At 37.4% G+C, this 27,058-nt stretch overlaps 1 long non-coding RNA gene across 2 annotated transcripts in view; it reads right to left on the minus strand.

The window, feature by feature from the left end:
* LOC141424907 (uncharacterized) overlaps positions 1–26,130 on the minus strand; it is a 69,034-nt gene extending 42,904 nt beyond the window's left edge. Inside the window, exons 1-4 of one of the 2 annotated variants that reach the window (XR_012449852.1) lie at positions 25,630–26,130; positions 4,073–4,515; positions 1,873–1,994; positions 1,659–1,737 (exon numbers count right to left, since the gene is read on the minus strand). This is a non-coding gene — a long non-coding RNA (uncharacterized lncRNA). The remainder of the gene's footprint in view (positions 1–1,658; positions 1,738–1,872; positions 1,995–4,072; positions 4,516–25,629) is intronic. The other variant, XR_012449851.1, reaches the window with a different exon arrangement.
* Positions 26,131–27,058: the final 928 nt, after the last annotated feature.

Consider the following 27,058-nt stretch of genomic DNA (forward strand, 5'->3'; position numbering starts at 1 on the left):
CCAGGGCAACAAAGTGAAATCCACCTCAAAAAAAAAGAAAAATGCTCCTTCCTGATCCCAAATGCTCATGTCTCTGACCTCAATGGTCCTCAATCTATGAGACTCCACCCCTTTCTATAGCAAATGTTTTCAATTACTCCCTTTACTCTCCTAAAATGAAACTCATAAACTATTATAACCTGCCTACACATATGAAATTTTATCAAAATTATAAAATGTCTTGACTATAAAACAAAGGAGAAAAAAAGAATGAAATCTATAATAAAATAATGTGTATGCTAATAGGCTTAGACATAGACTATACCTTAAGACAAGTAAAATAGGAATCAGTGGGAATTTAATGCTGATTTAGGGGTGTTGTGTTGGTGATTTGAATGCCAAAGCAGCGTGACGCTGGGTAATGTGGTGTTCCCAAGTAGAGAACAACTCTTGGTTGAGTTCCAAACAAATCAAGTGAACTCTCCCATCAATTTACACAGTAATTGTAGCCATGGAAAATTCAGACTATTTTAAATGCATGCGAAAACTATTGTGAGTTGCTTTTGGTTTCCAGGGGAGTAAGGGGATGTGAGAGACTATTTCTTGGTCAGGACCTAGTAGCACTTCTGCATTCAACCTCACTCCTGCTTTGTTTGCTGCAGACCAGGAAGTTACTGCTCTGACCCTCTCACAATCTTACTGGCTTGGCAGTCCACTCTGCCTTGCTGGGACAGGGTTAGCAAGAAATACCTGGAAGCCCAACTCACTCTTGTCACACTATAGAACATGGAAACAGGGAGCAGCATAGGAAAACAAAAACATAAGAGTTTGTTCTGTCTGACTGTGCCACATGGCCAAGTTGTTATGGTTGTACCTTAAGTTGGCATAGGTGGGCAGGACAAAAGATGGTCTTTCTAGGATACTCAACTTGGAAATGGGTAATATCTCACCTCTTCTGCCTGGACTTAGACACAGCCTATACTCTAACACAAGTAAAATAGAAAATACCTCTGCACATGGAATCAGTGAGAATTTGACATCTACAAACACAGACTGATTTCTCACTTTTATAACACAGCTTCCTTTTTCAATGACAAAAGTGAAAGTTATAATTCATACATCATTCTTGCTTCTTCCTATTTCTTTTCACCACCTCCTTAGAAAAAAGATGGTAGGGAATAGAGAAGGCTTTCTTTACTTCCGTCACATCATAACCTACTTCCTAATGCTAAAATTTTGGTTAAACCTTAACTATGTACAAGGATGTTGTCTCTATATGATGGGAACCCTTCTACAATCTGAGTTTTCTTGGCTCAGTTAATAATGTGCAAAATACGAAATAAATTAATTTAACCAAACTTCTTTCTCCACAACACCTGACTAAGATGTCAAGAACTCATTTTCTTCCTCCCCTGGGGTAAGAAAGCTCATGGTATCTCCTTAGGAGTTTACTCTTTATAATATATATTATATAATACATAAAATTTAAATGCAACCATTTATCAAAATATATTAATCCAAAATATTGAATAATATATTAATATCAAAATATTAATCCAAACCCAAAACAAAGCAAAAACAATCTAATCAAAAAGTGACAAAAGAACTTAAATAGACAGCTCTTCAAAAAAGTTATACAAATGTCAATAATTTGTAACCCTCTAAATGACTTTTATTACCTGCATATGTAGGAAGTCATTGCTAATCTTGCAGTCATGATTCTGTAGCCTCCTGGATCTTATCATTTTTGGCTCGACCCTGAAATGATTTTTTATGATAAAAGAAAAAGAATTTTGAAACAGAGTGTTTAAGTATGGTACTGGCACAAACCACCATGAAGAGCAGTGGAGCAGAATAGATGACCCAGTTGTGAATCCACGCAGCCACACCCACCTGAATTTTGACAAAGGCACACAAACCATATGATGGAGAAAAGAAAGCCTCTTCAATAAATGTTGTTGGGAGGACTGGATATCTGCATGCAGAAAATTGAAGCTAGATCCATGTTTTTCACCCTGTAAAAATATCAATTCAAAGTGGATTAAGGACGTTAGTATAAGACCTGAAACTTTGAAGCTAGTGAAGGAAAGAGCAGGGCATACACTGGAACTAATAGAACTCAAATGACTCAGCAACTAAGAGAAAGGATTGAGAAATGGGACTTCATAAAACTAAAAAGCTTCTGCACAACAAAAGAAATGATCTCTAAACTAAAGCAGATACCTTAAAGCAACTGAGGCCAATAGGAAAAGGGGAACAGGTACTAGAGAAAACGTTAGATCAAAAAGAATTAACCTAGAAGGTAACACCCACGTACAGGAAATCAATGTGAGTCAATGCCCTGTATAGCTATCCTTATCTCAACCAGTAAAAACCCTTGTTCCTTCCTATTATTGCTTATACTCTCTCTACAACAAAATTAGAAATAAGGGCAAAATAGTTTCTGCTGGGTATTGAGGGGGCGGAGTGGGTGGTAAGGGAGGGAGTGGGGGCAGGGGGGAGAAATGAACCAAGCCTTGTATGCACATATGAATAATAAAAGAAAAATGGAAAAAAAAAAGAAATGATCTCTAAATTGACAAGGCTGCTCACAGAATAGGAGAAAATCTTTGTCAGCTACACATCTGACAAGGGATTAGTAACCACAATATATAGGAAATTCAAAAAACGAAACTCCCAAAAAAATGAGTGACCCAATGAAGAAATAGACAAATGAACTAAACAGTTTTTCAAAGGAAGAAGTCCAAATACCCAAAAAGCACATAAAGAAATGGTCAATATCCTTGCCATAAAGGAAATGCAAATCAAAACCACGTTAAAATTCCACCTCACTCCTGTGAAAATGGCTACCATCAAGAACACAAACAGGGGGTGGGAAGAAGAAGGTGGCCCGAACAATGTATGCACATGTGAGTAAATGTAAAAATGATAAAATAAGCAAATGTGAAAATGACCTGACTAGAAACTACTTAAAATAATAAATATGAATGGCCAAAAAAAAAAAAAAAGAACACAAACAATAACAAATGTCAGCAAGGATGTGGGGAAAAAGGAAGCCTCATCACTGTTGGTGGGAATGTAAATTAGTACAACCACTATGGAAAACAATATGGAGGCTCCTCCAAAAAACTAAAAATAGAACTGCCATATGATCCAGCAATCCCACTCCTAGGGATATACCTGAAGGAATGTAAGTCAGGTTACAATACAGACACTTACACAACAATATTTATTGCAGCACTGTTCACAATAGCCAAGCTATGAAACAACCCAGATGCCCTACAACTGATTAATGGATTAAGAAAATGTGATTATACACACACACACACACACACACAAAATGAAGTTTTATTCAGCCATAAGGAAGAATGAAACCATGTGGTTTGAAGGTAAATGGATGCAACTGGAGGACACTGTGTTAAGTGAAAAAAACAGTCTAAAAAAAAAAGACCTCATGTTTTCTCTCATGTGTGGGAGTTAGACACAATACAAATACAAGCAATATTATAAAAAATATTTTACACTAAAGGGAGGTCACTAACAGAAGGGAAAGCATAAAAGAAGGAAGTTAAGAAGGCAAATATGGTTGATGCAGTTTCTATACAAGAATGAATACAGAATTTTTAAACCTATTGACATCACCATAAGAAGGGGACATAGAAAGAAGGAAAATAGAGAGGATGAACCAATTTGGGTTATAATACATATACATATGAAAATGTCACAATGAAACTCCCTGTATAGCTACCTTAAACAAACAAAAATGCCTTTTTTTTCATCTTTTTCAAAAATGGAAAAAAGGAAGGTAAATCAGGTCCTGTCTGTGGGATTGGTACCATGGTGTAGTAGGGTGAAGGTAGTGGAAATATTATATACTCATGTATGAAATGGAAAACTGAGACCTGTTGAAACTATTTCAAGAAGGGGGAAAGGGAGATAAAGGAGAATGATGGAGGGGGTGAGTTCAACTATGATACACTGTAAGAACCTTTTTAAATGTCACAATGTACCTCCAGAACAATAATATAATAAATAAATAAAATAATTCAATAAAAAATAAAAATATATAAAATGTTTAAGTCAATTACCTTACCAGTGAGTGACCTTTAATATTTGTTTTTAAATATCATGCAAGATCTGGTGGAAGTTACCCTTTCAAAGAAAAAAGGGCATTTAAAGAGCCACGTCTGCTTTAGCTAGTGGAAAAAACCTCTTGTCTTTATTCTAGTTCGTGGACTTCTAAGACAGAAAATGTAAAATCTTTCTGAATGAATCATCACAGCAGCAGTAGATAGAGGGCATTACCTTAATTCCAAAGTCATCCCATGTGGCACTGTGTAATAACTTGCAGGCTCATGGTTTGGGCTTCCTTTCCTGTTGCAGATTCTGTTCTTCTTGGAATTGTTCCAACCAGGGAGTCTTCAGTGGCTGTCATGGTTTATTTAAAGAAGATGGAGAAAGCAGGAAGGCGTAGAGATCTCAGGGAGCTTGCTGTCTCCTGACTACTAGGGTCTGGCCATCCTCAGTGAGGTCCCCCTGAGTATGATTGCAAAAGAAAAAAGATATACAAATGTCTAATAAAACATGAAAAGGTGCTTAGCATCACTACAGAAATCCAAATCAAAGCCACAGTGAAAGACTGCTTCACACCCACTGGGATGGCTAATATCAAAAAACAAGTGTTGACAAAGATATGGAGAAATTGGAACCCTTGTACATTGCTGGTAGAAATGTAAAATGGTACAGCCACTGGGGAAACAATATGGTATTTCTGCACAAAATTAAACATGGAATTATCATATGATCCAGTGGCAATTCCACTTCTACATATACCCAAAAATATTGAAAGCAGGCACTCAGAAACATATTTGTATATTCATGCTCATAAGAAAATTATTCATAGTAACCAAAGGTTTAAAACAACCCAATGCTCACCAGCATCTGAATGGATAAGCAAAATGTGGTCTGTAGATACAATAAAATATTATTCAGCCTTAAAAAGGAATGAATTTTGACACATTCTACAATATGGTTAAACCTTGAAGACATAAGGCTAAGTTAAATCAATCAGACACAAAAGGATGAACAACATATGTTTCTACTTACATGAGGTAGTTTGAATAGTCAAATTCATAGAGTCAGAAGAGGGAAATGAAGAGTTACTGCTTTAAGAGTATAAAACATCAGTTTGGGATAAGAGAAAAGTTCTAGAAATGTATAGTAGTGACAGTTGCACAATAATGTGAATGTACTTAATCCACTAAACTGTATATTTATAAATGTTTAAATTAGTGAAATTTATGTTATACATATTTTACCATAGTTTTTAAAAACTACGTCATGAATGTTTGTTTTGCAGGTTTGTTCTGAGAATCCCACAAATAAATAGCACAGCTTGGTGAGAGATGATAGCAATAAATCTGAAGCCTCTCCCTTTACAGTAACTGATACTATAATTTTTATAGACATTATTAATTCTCTTCCAGGATTGAACACTATCTTCTTATTTTCCAATGGATGGCTGAGTACATTCAAGATCCAAAGCAGAAGGAAGATGGTATAATCACATCATTATTCAGGGCTGTGTTAGCTCTACTCCAGACTGTCTACTGAGTCCTACTCTTGTATCTTTTTCCAAATGGTCTAATATCCCAAATGAGGTTCTCAGACTCAGCATATTCAAAATTAAATCCATTCACTTGTTCTTAAAACTAGTTTTCCTTTCTGCCTTTCTTTCATCAGCAGTAGAAAATGACATTAGAACAGAAGTTCCCAACTTTTCTTGGTTCACTCTCCCTTAGTGTCTTGTTAATATTTTCACATTGGCCACAGGCCCAAAGAAATACCTAAATGGTTAATTTCCTAATTACTTATACTTAGGAATAAATCAGTAAGTATGTATATCTAACTTAGGTACCACTTAAAATAATGCACATAACTTGTTTTGGTAATACTAAGGTTTGAACTCAGGGCCTTGCACTTGTGAGGCAGGCATTCTACCTCTTGAGTCACACCTTCAGAATTTTTTGCTCTAAGTATTTTTTAGTAGGGTCTCACATTTATTCCCTGGCCTACCTGGACCACAATCTTCCTATTTATGCTTCCCCCATAGCTGGAATGACAGTTGCACACCACCATGACCAGATTTTATTGATTTTATTGATTGAGATTAGGTCTCATGAACTTTCTGCATGGGCTGGCCTTGGACCACAGTCCTCCTAACCTTCACCTCCCAAATAGCTAGGATTACAGTTGTGATCCATCATGCATGTAAATTTTTAAGATAATATTTTATTTTACTCTTAATCAAAATAATGGAATGTATAGCCTGTTGACCACTGCACAGCTTCTAGCACCTTTGAATCCAATTAAACATGGGTACCCTTGTCTCCTGTTCCACACTGATCTTCACACAGCACTTGCTTATTGTTATAATAACCACTCAAAATCCCAGCTTTGCAAAGACATAACATTATCTAAAGTAATGTGCCAGTCTGATACTTACACTGAAAACTTCATTAAGCCAGTAATTTGTAAGATGTCTAATAGTTATAGAGTATAACTATGTTTCCTTCAAATTTTTAAGCTGTCCAACAACACCACTGTGGATACATTATAGTGTCCCAGGGCACCTCAGTCATAGTCTGCAGACCACAGGGTTAGACTGAGTTTGGAACATGCCGTGGTAGCAAGAGGCCACAAATAGCCAAGGCAATACTCAGTAAAAAGAACAATGCTGGAGGTATCACAATACCTGACTTCAAACTATATTACAAAGCAATAACAATAAAAACAGCATGGTACTGGCACGAAAACAGACATGAACACCAGTGGAACAGAATAGAGGACCCAGATATGAAGCCACACAACTATAACCAACTTGTCTTTGACAAAGGACCTAAAAATATTCAAAGGAGAAATAGCAGCCTCTCCAATTACAACTGCTGGGAAAACTGGTTAGCAGTCTGCAAAAAACTGAAACTAGATCCATGTATATCACCCTATACCAAGATTAACTCAAAATGGATCAAGGATCTTAATATCAGACCACAAACTCTAAAGTTGATACAGGAAAGAGTAGGAAATACTCTGGATTTAGTAGGTATAGGCAAGAACTTTCTCAATGGAACCCCAGCAGCACAGCAACTAAAAGATAAAATGGATAAATGGGACTTCATAAAACTAAAAACCTCCTGCTCTAAAAAGAAATGGTCTCTAAACTGAAGAGAACACCCACAGAGTAGGACAAAATATTTTCCAGCTACACATCAAAGGACTGATAACCAGAATATATAGTGAACTTAAAAAACTAAATTCTCCCAAAACTAATGAACCAATAAAGAAATGGGCACATGAACTAAACAGAACTTTCAAAATTCAAATGGCCAAAAAACACATGAAAAAATGCTCACCGTCTCTAGCAATAAAGGAAATGCAAATTAAAACCATGCTAAGATTCCACCTCACCCCTGTTAGAATAGCCATCATCAGCAACACCACCAACAACAGGTGTTGGCGAGGATGCAGGGAAAAAGGAACCCTCTTACACTGTTGGTGGGAATGTAGACTAGTACAACCACTCTAGAAAAAATTTGGAGGCTACTTAAAAAGCTAGACATCGATCTACCATTTGATCCGCAATACCACTCTTGGGGATATACCCAAAAGACTGTGACACAGATTACTCCAGAGGCACCTGCACACCCATGTTTATTGCAGCACTATTCACAATAGCCAAGTTATGGAAACAGCCAAGATGCCCCACCACTGACGAATGGATTAAGAAAATGTGGTATCTATACACAATGGAATTCTATGCAGCCATGAAGAAGAACGAAATGTTATCATTCGCTGGTAAATGGATGGAATTGGAGAACATCATTCTGAGTGAGGTTAGCCTGGCCCAAAAGACCAAAAATCATATGTTCTCCCTCATATGTGGACATTAGATCAAGGGCAAACACAACAAGGGGATTGGACTTTGAGCACATGATAAAAGTGAGAGCACACAAGGGGTGAGGATAGGTAAGACACCTAAAAAATTAGCTAGCATTTGTTGCCCTCAACACAGAGAAACTAAAGCAGATACCTTATAAGCAACTGAGGCCAATAGGAAAAGGGACCAGGAACTAGAGAAAAGGTTAGATTAAAAAGAATTAACCTAGAAGGTAACACACACGCACAGGAAATTAATGTTAGTCAACTCCCTGTATAGCTATCCTTATCTCAACCAGCAAAAACACTTGCTCCTTCCTATTATTGCTTATACTCTCTCTTCAACAAAATTAGAGATAAGGGCAAAATAGTTTCTGCTGGGTATTGAGGGTGTGGGGGGAGAGGGAGGGGGTGGAGTGTGTGGTAAGGGAGGGAGTGGGGGCATGGGGGAGAAATGACCCAAGCCTTGTATGCACATAGAAATAATAAAATAAAATAATAAAACAATTAAAAAAAGAAAGAAAAAATAAATAAGTAAATAAAGTAAATAACCATTGTACTCCAAAAAAAAAAAAAAAAGAGGAAAGCGTCAACAGAATGTTCATAATAAGCAGCACAGGGAGATGTGAGTGATCTTTAACATTTAATGAGTTTTTGCTATTATGATTTTGCCAGTATTTCTTTTTATTTCCGCTAATGGAATTCTTATAATCCTCTTACAAGTTGACCCTACTATAGGTCAGAAAGGACCAGAAAGTTCTCATGTTTTCTCTGTGAGAAATTCTGTAATTTTGTTGCTAAACCATAGCTGAGGAAAATGGGGAAGGAAACTCTTTTTCTCTATGCTTTAATTTGAAAATAACTGCCTCTACTCTTGAATACCTGGCTTAATTAGACTACTCTGATTTTCCATTGGCAAAATTAACTAATGCAGGGAGAAAAGGAACCCTTACACACTGTTGGTCCAGTCACTATAGAAATAATGTATTTATATATGATTTATATATGTTTGGAGTATTTATAAAAGAAAGAATGAAATTGTGTCATTTGCAGGAAAATGGATGGAACTGAAGATCATCATGTTAAGTGAGATAAGCCATTCTCAGAAGGACAAATATCACATTTTTACTAACATGCAAAATCTAGACCTAAAAAATAATGACATCATTGTAAAAGTGGGACTGTTCAGAGGGGAGAACCAAAGGGTGGGGGAGAGGAAAAGGAGAGGGTGACTATTATAAATGTATACAGATACTGTTACCAAGGAGGGGAAGGGAGGGTAGTTAAGAGGGAGTAATATATATGAGGTAAATTTGATCAAAGTGACTGTAAGCATATTGTAAATATCACAGTGAAGCCCCTTTGTACAATTAATTCATTCTAATAAAAAAATTTAAAAACTAAAAAAAAAAAAAATGCCATGGTAGATGGTTGTGGTAATGGCTTCTATAGATCATGCCTTCCTATACACATGCACTTGCATAATCCCCTCCACACTGACTTGAACCAATGTGACTTGCTTTAGCCAATGGGAAACTAGTGAATGGGACACAGGCAAAGGCTTAAAAGTATATATGCACTGGGGTTTGCTCTCTTGCTGCTGGAAAGCACCTGCCATCATGGACACACTCAGACTAGTCCACTGAAGGATGAGTCTTCATCCCAGTCATCCCAGGTGAGAATCCCAGACATATTTGGGCCAACATTGACCATCCAGCACCAACAAGCCAACCCAGTCCAAAAGACCTGACTCACACTTACCCACAAAATCATGAAACATAATCAAACACTTTTATGGTATTAAACTTCTCTGTTTTGAGTGGGTTGGTGTGCAGCAAAAGCTAACTAATATTAGATTTAACTAGTATTAACTCAATGTTAGAACAATTGAGCTTTATACTGTAGGTAATAGAAAAACTGTAAGAGATTCTATGTCTAAATGAAGTTGAATAGAATTGTTAAATGGATGAAAACATAATCATTAGATTTTCCCCTTGGAATTTTTAGAAATAGCTTGTGATTTTCAGGCTTGTCATTTCAGGAACAGATCCTAACCATTACATCATGAATGGGATTAGAAAATGTACTTCATTTGTTTGAACCACAGTTCCTAAAATTATAATGTAAATGATGGTTGACATATGAAGAAACCTGCTTCTAAAAGAAAACATGAATTTTAATTTGGTTGTCAAAAATGTAAATGCAAATCTTGTTATAAAATTATAAACCACAGGTCAGACGGCTGACCATTATTACCACAGTGGCAAAAACTGGCAGAAAACTCAGAAACAAATGGAAATGTCCTCACAACAGCAAAGATGTTTACTGCAAGATCCTGAATCTTGATGCTAATCACACATTCCCAACTGTGAAGGTGAATCTTTTATGGTACTGGGTTTTGAACTCAGGTCCTCACACTTGCTAAGCAGGCACTCTACCATTTGAGTCACTCTGCCAGCCCTTTTTTGGTTGGTTATTTTTCTAGATAGGTTCTCATGAATTATTTTCTGGGGGATGGCTTCGAACTGGGATCCTCTGGATCTCTGCTTTCTGACTAGCTAGAATTATAGGCATGAGCCACCAGCACCAAGCCCAACTGTGATAGTTAATCTTAATTGTCAATTTGGCTGGTTGAGAGATGCTGAGAGAATTAGTAAAGCATACTTTTGGGTGTGTCTGTGAGGGTGTTTCCAGAGAGGATTAACCTGTGAGAAAGAAACTGAGGGGAAAATGGTCCACCACAAATGGGAGGCACCATTGAATAGGCTGGGGGCCTGGATGGAATAAAAGAGGGAAATGCATGCATGCTCTACTCTTCCTAAGTGAGTGCATGTGTTGCCACTGCCATCACCCATGGACATCAGACACCAGCTTTTTCAGTTTTTCAACACAGAATCACATCAGCAACTCTCTGGGGAGCTTCCAGGCCTTCAATCACAGTTGGGACAACATCATTGGTCCCCTTTTTCTGAGTTCAGCTTCTTAAACTATGCAGCTACCAGGTTTTCTGACTCTCAAGTTTACAGATGGTCATTGTTGGACTACCCAGCCTCAGATCCTAAGCCAATGGAATAAATTCCCTTTTATCATTATATATGTTCTACTGGCTCTGTTCTTCCAGAGAACCCTAAAATAACAACCAAATGCTTCTATAATATAGCAGGGTTTCAAAAGAACCAAAATACATGGATTCTCACATGGAACAGTTTCCAGGAGGGGATGCAGTAGGTCAATAATCTAAAAACCACAGGCATAACCTTGAAAGTAAAACAACCAGGGGTTGCTCTTCAAGACTTTATGGTTTAATGAGCTTAGGGGACCCAAACAATGTATGCACATGTGAATAAATGAATAATTAAAAAAAGAAAGAAATTAGGACACAGACTCATATCATGGGGGGAAAACATGCAAAGACACAGAGAAGACAGCCATTCGCAAGCAAGTAGAAACATCAGAAGATACCAACCCTGTTGATATCTTAATGTGAGACTTCTGACCTCCAGAGCTGTGAAATAAAATTCTATTTTTTAAACTAAAAAAAAAATTCTTTATAAGGAGAAACTGAGTAATCAAGAAGATGTTAAATGTTTACTGAAATAAATTGAAAATTCATCAGTAAGGCTTCCAAACAAATAAAAAATATAATATAAGCTTTTAAGATAGTGAACACTGGCTATCTAGAAATTTTAGTTATACGAAAATTTCACTTCCTGGGAGTCACTGAAATGAGAATGATTTGGTATTTACATGAATTAGAGGTACCCTTGTGGACCAGCTCACCCTGACCTTGTTATTATCCACAGCTTATCTTCTTGAGTTGGAGAATTCTCCTATCCCTCAACAGGCAGGATGACTGAGCCTTTGGTTCTCCTCATACAGCAGCATCAGCCTCCTGGGAAGAAGACTGAACAGGGCTGTGAGAAAAAAGATGACTCTAGCCTCATTTGAGTCTACAGGAAAGCTTCTTTCTGATCATGTAAGGCTCTGTAGAGAAGGTGGGGAAGTGGAATCAGTAGCCCCAAATGACCAGGGGCCCTTGTCCTATGAAAGGTATCTATGTCAAGTTGGAATCCAGCTGGGAAAAGCTGAACTATTTCTAGACCTCCTGTCTATGACCAAGACTCTTGTTACCCCACTAATAAAACTTCCTGAGAGACAAAAGAATAGTAAAATAAAACATGCATGACTTACCATAAACATAGCAAACAGTTGTAAATACAGCATATGTAGAGTCAAAACTAAAGTTAGCCCATTTTTATTTTACTTTTAAAAGTATAGAGGATGATCTATCATCAACAGATAGGTCATCCAGACAAAAAAATCAACAAAGAAACTAAAACTGAAAGACACCAAAGTTCATATGGAACTGACATACATCTACAGAGTATTCCACCCCACAACAGCACAATATACATTCTTCTCAGCAACCCACGTAACTTTCTCCAAAATAGATCATATTTTATGTCACAAAACAAATCTTAACAAATATAAGAAAATTGAAATAACCCCCTGCATACAGTTGGACCACAGTGGAATAAAACTAGAACTCAACAACAAAAGAAACAGCAGAAAATACTCAAACACATGGAGACTGAGCAACACGTTAGTTACTTCATGATCAGTGGATCCTTGAAGAAATAAGGCAGGAAATCAAAAAGTTCCTAGAATTTAATGAAAATTAAATTACAACTTATCAAAACCTGTGGGACACAGCAAAGGCAGTACTAAGGAGAAAGTTTATAGCCATGAGAGCATGCATTAAAAATACAGAAAGATCTCAAATAAACAATCTAATGCTATATCTCACACTCCTAGAAAAACAACAAGCTAAACCCAAAACTATCAGAAGAAGAGAAATACTAAAAATAAGGACTGAAATAAACAAAAAAGGGACCATAAAAAGAATCAATGAACCAAAATTCTTCTTCTTTGAAAAGATAAATAAAATTGACAAACCCCTAGCAAATCTGACTAAAATGAGAAAACAACCCAAATTAATAAAATTAGAAACAAAAAAAAAAGGGAGATCACAACAAGCACCAAGAAAATCCAGGGAATTATTAGGGATTATTTTGAAAACCTATATTCAAAACAAATTGGAAAATCTAGAAGAAAGGGACAAATTTCTAGACACATATAACATCCAGATTTGAACCAAGAGGATATAAATCATGTAAATAGATCCGTAACAAGCAATGAAATTGAAGCAGCAACAAAGAGTTTCCCAAAAAAGAAAAGTCCAGGACCTAACAGACTTGCTGCTGAATTCCAACGACCTTTCTTTTTCTTTTTTTCTTTTATTATTCATATGTGCATACAAGGCTTGGTTCATTTCTCCCCCCTGCCCCCACCACCCACTCCACCCCCTCCCTCTCCCCCCACCCCCTCAATACCCAGCAGAAACTATTTTGCCCTTATTTCTAATTTTGTTGTAGAGAGAGTGTAAGCAATAATAGGAAGGAACAAGGGTTTTTGCTGGTTAAGATAAGGATAGCTATACAGGGCATTGACTCACATTGATTTCCTGTGCATGGGTGTTACCTTCTAGGTTAATTCTTTTTGATCTAACCTTTTCTCTACTTCCTGGTCCCCTTTTCCTATTGGCCTCAGTTGCTTTTAAGGTATCTGCTTTAGTTTCTCTGCGTTAAGGGCAACAAATGCTAGCTAGTTTTTTAGGTGTCTTACCTATCCTCACCCCTCCCTTGTGTGCTCTCGCTTTTATCATGTGCTCAAAGTCCAATCCCCTTGTTGTGTTTGCCCTTGATCTAATGTCCGCATATGAGGGAGAACATACAATTTTTGGTCTTTTGGGCCAGGCTAACCTCACTCAGAATGATGTTCTCCAATTCCATCCATTTACCAGCAAATGATGACATTTTGTTCTTCTTCATGGCTGCATCAAATTCCATTGTGTATAGATACCTCATTTTCTTAATCCATTCTTCAGTGGTGGGGCATCTTGGCTGTTTCCATAACTTGGCTATTGTGAATAGTGCCGCAATAAACATGGGTGTGCAGGTGCCTCTGGAGTAACCTGTGTCACAGTATTTTGGGTATATCCCCAAGAGTGGTATTGCTGGATCAAATGGTAGATCAATGTCTAGTTTTTTAAGTAGCCTCCAAATTTTTTTCCAGAGTGGTTGTACTAGTCTACATTCCCACCAACAGTGTAAGAGGATTCCTTTTTCCCCGCATCCTCGCCAACACCTGTTGTTGGTGGTGTTGCTAATGATGGCTATTCTAACAGGGGTGAGGTTCCAACAGACCTTTCAAGAAGAACTAATTCCAACACTCCTCAAACTTTTCCATGAAATAGAAAGGAAGGAACACTGTCAAAATCCTTCTGTGAAGCCACTATTACACTCATCCCAAAACTGGATAAGGACACAACAAAAAAGGGGAGTGATAGGCCAATCTCTTTAATGAACATAAATGTAAAAATCCTCAATGAAATATTGGCAAACTGAATTCAACAATACATCAAAAAAATCATACACCATGATCAAGTCAGTTTCATCTCAGGAATGCATGGATGGTTCAACATATGCAAATCTTTAAACATAATTTAGCATACTAACAGAAGCAAAGGCAAAAACCACATGATTATCTCAATAGATACAGAAAAAGTCTTCCACAAAATTCAACATCCTTTAATGATAAAAGCTCTGGTGAAACTAGGAATAGAAGGAATGTAACATAATAAAGGCTATATATGACAAAGGCTATACACAACATCATACTAAGTGGGGAAAAACTGAAACCATTCTTCCTAAAGTCAGCAATGAGACAATGGTGTCCATTCTCTCCACTTTTATTCAACATAGTCTTGGAATTCCTTCCTACATCAATAAGACAGGAAGAAGAATAAAAGGAATTCAAATAGGAAAGGAAGAAATCAAGCTACCCATATTTGCAGATTGCATGATCTTATACCTAAAAGATCTGAAAACCCCACCAAAAAATTTCTAGTCACCATAAAAACAGCTTCAGCAAAGTAGCAGTATATAAAATCAACTTACAAAAATCAGTAGCCTTTCTATATACCAACAATGAACAGACTAAGAAAGAATACAGGGAAGCGATTCCATTTACAGTAGCCTCAAAAAATAAAATACCTAGGAATAAACTTATCAAAGGAAGTCAAAGACCTGTACAATGAAAACTATAAACCATTGAAGAAAAAAATCAAAGAAGACTATTGAAGGTGGAAAGATCTCCCATGTTCATGGATTGGCAGAATCAATATTGTGAAAATGGCTATACTACCAAAAGCAATATATATGTTCAATGCAATCCCCATCAAAATTCCAATGACATTCATAACAGAGATTGAAAAAATAAACCCTAAAGTTCATTTGGAAGCAAAGAGAGCAAGGCTGGAAGTGTTGCAATACCCCACTTCAAACTATACTACAGAGCCATAGCAACAAAAACAGCATGGTACTAACACAAAAGCAGATAAAAAGACCAGTGGAACAGAATAGAAGACCCAGATATGAATCCTGATTTTTGCAGTTTCCCAAAATATACAATGGGAAAAAAAACAGTCTCTTCAACAAGTACTGCTTGGGAAAATTGGATATCTGCATGCAGAAAACTGAAACTAGATCCATGTTTTTCATCCTGTACAAATGTCAATGCAAAGTAGATTAAGGACCTTAATATAAGACTTGAAACTTTGAAGCTAGTGCAGGAAAGAGCAAGTTATACACTGGAACAAATATGCATAGGTAATTAATTCCTAAATAGAACACAAATGACTCAGCAATTAAGAGAAAGGATTGACAGATGCGACTACATGAAACTAAAAAGCTTCTACACAACAAAAGAAATGGTCACCAGATTGAAGAGGCAGTCCACAGAATGGAAGAAAATCTGCCAGCTAGGCATCTAACAAGGAATTAATAACCAGAATATACAAGGAGCTCAAAAATCTAAATTCCCCCCAAAAAATCAATGATCCAATGAAGAAACGGGGAAATAAACTGAACAGAGCTTTTTCAAATAAGTCCAAATGGCCAAAAAACACATGAAGAAATGTCCACCATCCCTGGCCATAAAGGAAATGCAAATCAAAACCACATTAAGATTCCACCTCACTCCTGTTAGAAAGGCTACCATCAAGAACACAAACAACAACAAATGTTGGCTGGATGTGAGGAAAAAGGAACCCTCATGCACTGTTGGTGGGAATGTAAATAGTACAACCACTATGGGAAATAGTATGAAAGGTCCTCCAAAAATCTAAAGATTGTCATCTGACCCAGCAATATCACTGCAAGGGATATACCCAAACGAATGTGAGTCAGGACACAATAAAGACACTTGTCCACAAATGTTTATTGCAGCACTGCTCACAATAGCCAAGCTATGGAAACAACCCAGATGCCCTACAACTGATGGATGGATTAAGGAAATGTTTGAAGTTTTATTCATATATATATAATGAAGTTTATTCACCCATAAGAATGGAATCATGTGGTTTGAGGGTAAATGGATGCAACTGAGAACATTGTGTTAAGTGAAGTAAGTCAGGCTCAGGATGACAAAGTCTACATATTTTCTCTCATATGTGGGATAAAGATAAAATACAAATACAAAGCAATATTTTGAAAAATATTAACAGAAGATGGAGAGTAAAAGAAGGAAGTTAAGAAGGTGAATATGGGTGATATACTTTCTATACAGGAATGAATATAGAATTTTTAAGCCTATTGAAATCACCATAAGAAGGGGACTAAGGTAGAAAGAAGAAAAATAGAGGAGATTAACCAATTTGGGTTATAATACACATATACATGGAAAATGTCATAGGGAAACTCCCTGTGTAGCTATCTTAAACAAAAATGTCTTTTTATTTTTCTTTTACAAAATCACAGAACAGGAGGGTGGAACAGATCCTGTCTGGGGAGGTTGGTTACAAGCAGGAGGGAAGAGGATGTGGATAAAGGGTGTAAGAGGGTGACTATAGTGCAAATACTGTGTGCACATGTATATAAGTGGAAAATTATAGCTGTTGAAACTACTCCAGGAATGGAGAGAAGGGTGATAAAGGCAAATGATGGAGGAGGTGAATTCAAGTATGACATATTGAAATAACTTTTATAAATGCCACAATGTACCCCCACCCAACACAATAATACAAAAAAAAGAAGGCAAATATGTTTGATGTACTTTCTATACAAGAATGAACATAGAATTTTTAAACTGTTTAAATCACAATAGGGAGACTGAGGTAGAAAGGACAAATATAAGAGGGCATGAACCAATTCAAGTTATAATATACATGGACACTCCCTGTACAGCTATCTTAAACAAAAAAATGCTTTTTTTCCTCTTTTTCAAAAATGGAGAACAGGGAGTAAAACAGGTCCTGTCTGGGGATTGGTACCAGTGGGAGAGGGGAAGATAAAAAGAAAGTGTGAAGCCCCTGTTAGAATAAGCCACCATTAGCAACACCACCAACAACAGGTGTTGGCAAGGATGCAGGGAAAAAGGAACCCTCTTACACGCTGGTGGGAATGCAAACTAGTACAACCACTCTGGAAAAAAATTTGGAGACTTCTTAAAAATCTAAACATTGATCTACCATTTGATCCAGCAATACCACTCTTGGGGATATTCCCAAAAGACTGTGACACAGGTTGCTCCAGAGGCACCTGCACACCCATGTTTATTGCAGCACTATTCACAATAGCCAAGTTATGGAAACAGCCAAGATGCCCCACTACTGACGAATGGATTAAGAAAATGTGGTATTTATACACAATGGAATTTTATGCAGCCATGAAGAAGAATGAAATGTTATCGTTCGCTGGTAAATGGATGGAATTGGAGGACATAATTCTGAGTGAGGTTAGCCAGATCCAAAAGACCAAAAATCGTATGTTCTCCCTCATATGCGGACATTAGATCAAGGGCAAACACAACAAGAGGATTGAACTTTGATCACAAGATAAAAGTGAGAGCACACAAGGGAGATATGAGGATAGGCAAGACACCTAAAAAACCAGATAGCATTTGTTGCCCTCAGTGCAGAGAAACTAAAGCAGATACCTTAAAAGCAACTGAGGCCAATAGGAGAAGGGGACCAGGAGCTAGAGAAAAGGTTAGATTAAAAAGAATTAACCTAGAAGGTAACACACACATGCACAGGAAATTAATGTAAGTCAACTCTCTGTATAGCTATCCTTATCTCAATTAGCAAAAACCCTTGTTCCTTCCTGTTATTGCTTATATTCTCTCTTCAACAAAATTAGAGATAAGGCAAAACAGTTTCTGCTGGGTATCGAGGGGGTAGGGGAGAAAGGGAGGGGGCGGAGTGGGTGGTAAGGGAGGGCTGGGGGCAGGGGGGAGAAACGACCCAAGCATTGTATGCACATATGAATAATAAAAAATAAATTTAAAAAAAAAAAGAAAGTGTGAAGGAGGCTGAATGTGATAGAAATATTACATACATACTTCAGTATGAAAATGGAAAAATGAGACATGTTGAAACTATTCCAAGAAGGGGGGTAGGGGGTACAATGGAGAATGATGGAGGGTGTGGACCCAACTATGATACATTGTAAGAACTTCTATAAATAGCACAGTGTATCCCCAGTACAACAATAAGAAAGAAAGAAAGAAAACATAGAAGAGGATAGGATAGAAAAGGGAGACTAAGAGAAGATATGTGTATGTGTATATACATATATGAAATATGCTACATCAGAATCTACTTTTACTCATTAATCAGTCTATACACCAAGAGCGTCATTTGAATAACTGCATTGTATTTGACTTTATAGACATCTTTTTAAAGAAATCATATGTTTGGGGATATTTATATTTCATTTTGTTGTTTCTATCATTATGGGGGTGTTAAGAAGCCCAAGTTCAATATCAACTGAGTTGTGGAGGGGAGTCAGACAGATGGGAATCAAATTATCACCTTATTTTTTGTTGTTGTTCATTTATTCACATGTGCATACATTGTTTGGGTCATTTCTCCACCCTGACCCCCTCCCCCACCCTTCCCCCATTCCCCTCCTCAGTTTCAGGCAGGTTCCGTTCTACCCTTGTGACTGATTTTGTTGAAGAAAAGACATAAGCATGATAAGAAAAACAAAGCATTTTTACTACTTAAGGACAGCTACACAGAAAGATTCCTACTATTGCTTTCATGTACCCATGTGTTACAACCCATGTTGATTCAACTCTAACTGATCTTTACATTAGTTCCTGAATAACCTGTCACTTTAATGTTTCTGCATTAGTTCCTCTGCAGTAATGACCTCAAATACTATCATGTTTTTTGAGTTTCTTACCTATCCCCATACCTCCCACGTGTGCTCTCACCTTATCATGTGACCCAAGTCTAATCACATTGCTGTATTTGCCCTAAATCTAAAGTCTGCATATGAGGGAGAACATACAAATTTTGGCCTTCTGAGCCTGGCTAACCTTGCTCAGAATGATGTTCTCCAGTTCCATCCATTTACCTGCAAATGATAAGATTTCATTTTTCTTCATGGCTGAGTAAAATTCCATTGTGTACAAGTACCACATTTTCTTGATCTATTCATCAGTAGTGGGGCAACTTGGTTGTTTCCATAACTTGGCTATTGTGAATAGTGCTGCAATAAACATGGGTGTGCAGGTGCCTCTGGAGTAACCTGTGTTGCATTCCTTTGGGTATATCCCTAGGAGTGGGATTGCTGGATCATATGGTAGGTCTATGTTTAGATTTTTAAGAAGTCTCCAAATTTTTTTCCAGAGTGGTTGCACCAGCTTGCATTCCCACCAGCAGTGGATTAGAGTTCCTTTTTTCCCACATCCTTACCAGCACTTGTTGGTGATGTTTTGGATAATGGCTATTCTAACAGGTGAGGTGGAATCTTAGTGTGTTTTTTTTAATTTTTATTTTATTCATATGTGCATACAATGTTTAGGCCATTTCTCCCCCCTTCCCCCTACCCCCTTCATTTATCCCCCCACTCCCTCCCTTACCCCCCCCCCTTACCCCTTGCTACCCGGCAGAAACTATTTTGCCCTTATCTCTAATTATGTTGAAGAGAGAGTATAAGCAATAATAGGAAGGACCAAGTGCTTTTGCTAGTTGAGATAACTATAGCTATACAGGGAGTTGACTCACATTTCTTAGTGTGGTTTTAATTTTCATTTCCTTTATGGCCAGAGATGGTGAGCATTTTTTCGTGTGTTTTTTGGCCATTTGAATTTCTTCTTTTGAAAAAGTTCTGTTTAGTTCAGTTGCCCATTTCTTAATTGGTTCATTGATTTTAGGAGAGTTTAGCTTCTTAAGTTCCCTGTATATTCTGGTTATCAGTCCCTTGTCTGATGTATAGCTGGCAAATGTTTTCTCCCACTCTGTGGGTGGTCTTTTCAGTCTAGAGACCATTTCTTTTGTTGTTCAGAAGCTCTTTAATTTTATGAAGTCCCACTTATTCATCCTTTCTCTTAGTTGCTGGGCTGCTGGGGTTCTATTGAGGAAGTCTTTGCCTATACCTATTTGTTCCAGAGTGTTTCCTTTTCCTTCCTATAGTAACTTCAGAGTTTCAGGTCTGATATTTAGGTCCTTGATCAATTTTGAGTTGATACTAGTACAGGGTGATAGACATGGATCTAGTTTCAGTTTCTTGCAGATGGTAACCACTTTTCCCAACAACATTTGTTGAAGAGGCTGTCTTTTCTCCATCGTATACTTTTGGCACCTTTGTCAAAAATGAGGTGAGTGTAGTTGTGTGGATTCATATCTGGGTCCTCTATTCTGTTCCACTGGTCTTCATATCTGCTTTTGTGCCAGTACCATGCTGTTTTTATTGCTATTGCTTTGTACTATATTTTGAAATCAGGTATTGTGATACCTCCAGCATTGCTCTTTTTTGCTGAGTATTGCCTTGGCTATTCATGGTCTCTTGTGTTTCCAAATGAAGTTTAGGGTAATTTTTCAATCTCTGTGATGAAAGTCATTGGGATTTTGATGGGAATTGCATTAAACATGTAGATTGCTTTTGGTAGTATTGCCATTTTTACTATGTTGATTCTACCAATCCATGAGCACGGGAGGTCTTTCCATCTTCTGTAGTCTTCCTCGATCTCTTTCTTTAGGAGTTTGTAATTCTCCTTGTAGAGGTCATTCACATCCTTTGTTAAATTTACTCTTAGGTATTTGATTTTTTTTTTTTTGAGGATATTGTGAATGGAATTGTTTCCATGTGCTCCTTCTCAGTTTGTTCATTGTTGGTGTATAGAAAAACTAATGATTTCTGTAGGTTGATTTTGTATCCTGCCACCTTATTGTAGCTGTTTATGGTGTCTAAGAGTTTTTGGGTAGAGTTTTTTTGGGTCTTTAAGGTATAGGATCATATCATCTGCAAATAAGGATATTTTGACAGTTTTTTTACCTGTTTGTATTCCTTTTATTTCTTCTTCTTGCCTAATTGCTCTGGCTAGAAATTCTAGTACTATGTTGAATAGGAGTGGGGAGAGTGGGCATCCTTGTCTCATTCCTGATTTTAAGGGAATGGTTTCAGTTTTTCACCATTAAGTATGATGTTGGCTGTAGGTTTGTCATATATACCCTTTACAATGTTGAGGTACATTCCTTCTATACCTAGTTTTCTTAGAGCTTTTATCATGAAGTGATGTTGGATCTTATCAAAGCCTTTTTCTGTATCTATTGAGTTGATCAAGTGGTTTTTGTCTTTGCTTCTATTGATGTGCTGTGTTCCATTTATAGATTTGCGAATGTTGAACCACCCCTGCATCCCTGGGATGAAGCCAACTTGGTCATGGTGAATGATCTTTCTGATGTGTTGTTGGATTCGGTTTGCCATTATTTTTTTGAGGATTTTTGCATCAATGTTTATTAGGGATATTGGCCTGAAGTTCTCCTTTTTTGGAGGTGTCTTTGTCTGGTTTTGGGATGAGAGTAATATTGGCTTCATAAAATGAATTAGGCAGTGTTCCTTCCCATTCTGGTTCATGGAACAGTTTCAGGAGGGTTGGTATTAGCTCTTCTTTAAATGTCTGATAGAATTCAGCAGTGAATCTATCAAGTCCTGGACTTTTCTTTTTGGGGAGGCTCCTGATGGCAGCTTCAATTTCTTTTTGTGTTATAGATATATTCAGGTGATTAATATCTTCTTGGTTCAGTTTTGGGTGATTGTAAGTTTCTAGAAATCTGTCCATTTCTCCAAAATTTTCAAATTTATTAGAGTATAGGCTCTCAAAGTAGTCTCTGATGATTTCCTGGATTTCCATGGTGTTTGTTGTTATCTCTCCTTTTGAATTTCTGATTTTACTGATTTGAGTTTTTTCTCTCCTCATTTGAGTTAAGTTTGCCAGAGGTCTGTCATTCTTATTTATTTTTTCAAAGAACCAACTTTTTGTTTCATTGATTCTTTGTATGGTTTTTGTTTGTTTGTTTGTTTGTTTTCTATTGCATTGATTTCAGCCCTTATCTTAATTATTTATTTCCTTCTGCTTGTTTTGGGTTGTTCGTGCTTGTTTTTCTAGGAGTTTCAGCTGTAGTGTGAGGTCACTGAATTGATATCTTTCTGTCCTTTTGATATATGCACTCATGGCTATAAACTTTCCTCTTAGGACTGTTTTTGCTGTGTCCCATAGGTTCCGGTAGGTCATGTTTTCATTTTCATAACTTCCAAGAACCTTTTAATTTCCTCTTTTATTTCATTAGTGACCCATTCATCACTGAGTAATGTGTTGTTCAGCTTCCAATTGTTTGTGTGCTTTTTACTGTTGTTTTTGTTGTTGATTTCTAGTTTTAATGCATTGTGGTCAGACAAAATGCATGGGATTATTTTTATTTTCTTACATTTGTTGAGTCTTGCTTTGTACTCTAAGATATGATCAATTTTGGAAAAGGTTCCATGGGCTGCTGAGAATAATGTATATTGTGCACAAGTTGGATGAAATATTCTGTAGACATCAGCTAGGTCCATTTGATCTATGGTGTGATTTAGTTCTAGGATTTCTTTACTGATTTTTTGTTTGGATGATGTATCTATTGGTGATAGGGGGGTATTAAGGTCTCCCACTACCACTGTGTTGGGGTCTATATATGCTTTTAGGCCCTTCAGAGTATGATTGGTGAAATTGGGTGCATTGATGTTGGGTGCATATAGATTGATAATTACTATTTCCTTTTGGTGTATTTCTTCTTTTATTAGTATGAAGTGTCCTTTATCTCATTTGATCAAAGTAGGTTTGAAATCTACTTTGTCTGAGATAAGTGTTGCTACCCCTGCCTGTTTTGGGGGACCATCGGCTTGGTAAATCTTCTTCCAGCCTTTCACTCTCAGCCAGTGCTTATTTCTGTTGATAAGGTGGGTCTCCTGTAGGCAGCAGATTGTTGGATCTTCCTTCTTAATCTAGTTTGCAAGTCTGTGTCTTTTGATGGGGAAATTTAGTCCATTAACATTCAGTGTTAGTTTTGATAAGTATGTGGTGATCCCTGTCACGTTGTTGTCTTTGTTGATTAAGAGTTTGATTATGTGTAGCTGAATAAATGTTACTCTTTACTTTCTTGCATTTTCTTCTCCTGTGGTTTGGTATTGCCTGCCCTTTCATGGTTTTGTTTGCTTTCATTTTCTGTGTGCAGAATTCCTTGGAGAATCTTTTGTAGTGGTGGCTTGGTGGTCATATATTGTTTTAGTTTCTGCTTATCATGGAAGACTTTTATTGCTCCATCTATTTTGAATGATAGTTTTGCTGGGTAGAGTATCCTAGGGTTGAAATTATTTTCATTCTGTGCTTGGAAGACCTCACCCCATGTTCTTCTTGATTTTAATGTTTCTGTTGAGAAGTCTGCTGTGATTTTGATGGTTTACCTTTGTATGTTATTTTTTTCTCTCTTACAGCCTTCAATATTCTTTCTCTAGTCTCTGCACTTGTTGTTTTAATGATAATATGTTGTGTGGTAGTTCAATTTTGGTCAGGTCTGTTTGGTGTTCTGGAGGATTCCTGTACCTGATCGGCATACTTTTCTTTAGATTTGGGAAGTTTTCTGTTATTATTTTGTTGAATATATTATGCATTCCTTTTGCTTGCACCTCTTCTCCTTCTTCAATGCCCATGATTCTCAGGTTTCATCTTTTGATGGAGTCAGTGAGTTCTTGCATTTTCTTTTCACAGGTCTTGGGTTGTTTAACTAATAGTTTTTCAGTTTTTCCTTTAATTGCTATTTCATCTTTCAGTTCTGATTTTATGTCTTCTGATGTTCTATTCTGCTGGAATGGTGGCCTTCCATTTTGTTTTGTATTTCTGTTTCATTCTTTTTTCTGAGGTTTTCCATATCTTGGGTTACTTCCTCTTTAATATTTTTTACCTTAATTCATTTATCTCTCTGTTTGTGGTGGTCTCAGTTTCAGTTTGGCTTTTATTTAAGGCTTCTATGATTTCATTTATTTGTTTTTGTGTTTTCTCATATTCTTTATTTTTGTCCTCTTGGAATCTCTTGAGTGCCTCCTGTACATTTTGGTTGACCATGTCTAGTAACATCTCTATGAAATTCTCATTAATTAGTTGTAGGATTTCTTCTTTCAGGATTTCTTTGTGCTTCATTGGTTCCTTGGTATAGTTTATCTTTGTTTTGTTGGAGTCTGGGTCTGGGTATCCATTTTCTTCATTTCACTCTAAATCCTGCAGTACTTTATTTTTTGTGGGGGAATAGTTTTCTTCTTTTTTCTTCTTCTGATATTTCCACTAAGTAATGTTTCTATCCCTGAACTATGTGTAATTTAGTATTAGCTGGGTAGCAATATTAATACTAACAAAACCAAGAGAGAAGGATAAAAAAGAGATAGAGATGGAAAGATAAAAGGAATAGAGAGGAAAAGAGAAAAAAATGGTAGAGATGGTGGATGATCAAACAGTAAACCAGTCAGCAAATCCCTTAAAGGAGGGAAAAAATAAAAATTTAAAATTAAAAAAAAAATCACCAGTTTTGGAGCAGTAGAATTGCAGTCTTAGTTGTTCTGATGCTAGTTCTTTAACATCCAGACCTGTCTGTGTGTATCTCTTAGGTATGTTTGGAGCCTTCCTGTGGCAAGTGGATGGTGGGTGGGGTCCCATGGGCCTTTGGGTGGAGGCCTTTAGCTTAGGTGAAGTAGCAGGCCTTTGGAGCATGGGCTTAGCATGCCTGAAGGGCACAGGCCAGCGGAGTGGAGCTCCTGTGTGTCTTGACAGACTTGGGGGTGTAGTGGAGCAGAACGGAGATCCTGTGGTGGTGGGGTGCTGGCTTGGCAGGCCTTAGGGGCATAGCCTTGCAGAGTGAATATTGTGCAGTGCTATGCAGGCTTTGGGGGCATGGCCAGCAAAGTGGAGATCCTGCAGGGCTAGGGAGCACAGCCCAGTGAGACAGAGCTCCTGCAGGGCTGTGCAGGACTGGGGGGGAGGTGTGGCCTGGCAAAGATCATAAATGTCTGTGGATCCCTGGCCTTAAGGACTCCTCCCACGGAGATCCTGTGGGTCTGAGGGGTGGGAGTTTGGGGTGGCACAGCCCTGGTGGGGCAAAGGAGCAGGGCCGGAGAATCTGAGATCCCATGGCATGTGGAGCAGCGGCTCCATGGGCCTATGGGGCGGGGCTTGGCATGCAGGCCTACTATTCTTTTATTATATGGTGGGGTGGAGAGGCCTCCCAGGAGCTAGGGGTTCAGAGTGCTGAGGTTTCAGCTCTCCCTGGTGTTTTACCTCATTCAAGAAGTCTCCAGCTTCTTGTCAAAGTCCCTGGATCACGGAGGTCAGAAGGCCTGTGGCTGTGTTTTGGTCACCATCTTGGATCTCTCCTTATTTTTTTTTAATAAAAGCTGAATGGATAGCATGGCAAAGGTGTGCAGCCCAATGATATCGCCATATGGTACCTGGAATTAAACAGACATTGACAGAGCTGTAAAAGTGTAGACCTCCCCACTGAAGGGGGAGGGGTCTTCCTTATAAAAGCCCCTCTTAGTAGGCAGCCTTGAGAGCACAGGCTCTCTGCAGGCACACAGATCCCAAAGTAGAAGAGAAGAGACAGTGGAGTCCTGCATCATCAACCCAATGAGTGATTGCTTATCCCCTGGAGAGAACTGTGAGGTCTGTTCTTCCACATAGAAATAGCATGCCAGGCCAAACGGAATCCCTGTTGAACACCATTTTATAAATAAGGTTGCAGTGAATGCCATTTAATTTACACCTTTGCGCTTATCCTTTAAATTTGTCTTTAAATCAAATTTCTAGACGTGAGATTCCAGAGTCAAAGCAAAAAGCAACTAAAACCATCTCTAAACTTTCTCACACACTCAATTTGAAAATACTACATAGATTTACACTCCCAACAGCAGTGGATGAAAGTACCCATTCCCTTACACTCAGTACTATTGTGATCGGTAAAAATATTAACTCATTGTTGTATTGGTTTTCAGTTCCTTACTAGTGCATTTCCTTACTATTCCCATGTATTTATTGGCCACTTTTATTTTTTCTCTGACTCCTTCTCATTGCCCTGGCCCATTTCGCTAATGGTGTTTTCATTTATTCTTATTTATTTCTAAGATGCAAAAATACTTAAGCAAGTCATTCTTCTTAATCTTAGAATTGTGATGCCCTGGGGAGCAATTAGAATCATATGCCTAACAAAACATGAGGCTGGCATTGAGAGTAACTATTTCCATATTTATTATAACTTTCACTTATGCCAAAGCAAGAACTTATCTGAAGAAAAGAAAGGTTTTTACAAGAGGTCAATGTGTTCAGCCCACAGAAGTGCTTATATTTAATATCTACTGATAATAATTTTACTTGCATTTTTATTCTAAGTTTTAAGGAATTTAATGGTTATTGATCCAGAAATATGAAAAAAGTCCTTACAGATATACTTTATTTCAAACATATTCAGTACATGGAAATCTGAAATTTGGAGAAAAAACTCAGAGTAATTGCATATTCTTTAAAAAGCCCACCATCAGAAACTTCAAGCATAAACTGCTGACCACAGCAGGGAACACTGTGAAAACTATGGAATTCCTACAGACATTATATAATTAATACATGGTTGCTAGGATTTTGATCCAAAAATTGCCAATGATATCAAGTTTATATTGTCAAATGCACTAATAAGCAGCATATTATTAAAGAAATG

This window comes from Castor canadensis, chromosome 7 (assembly GCF_047511655.1).
Source record: "Castor canadensis chromosome 7, mCasCan1.hap1v2, whole genome shotgun sequence".
Lineage (NCBI taxonomy): Eukaryota > Metazoa > Chordata > Mammalia > Rodentia > Castoridae > Castor > Castor canadensis.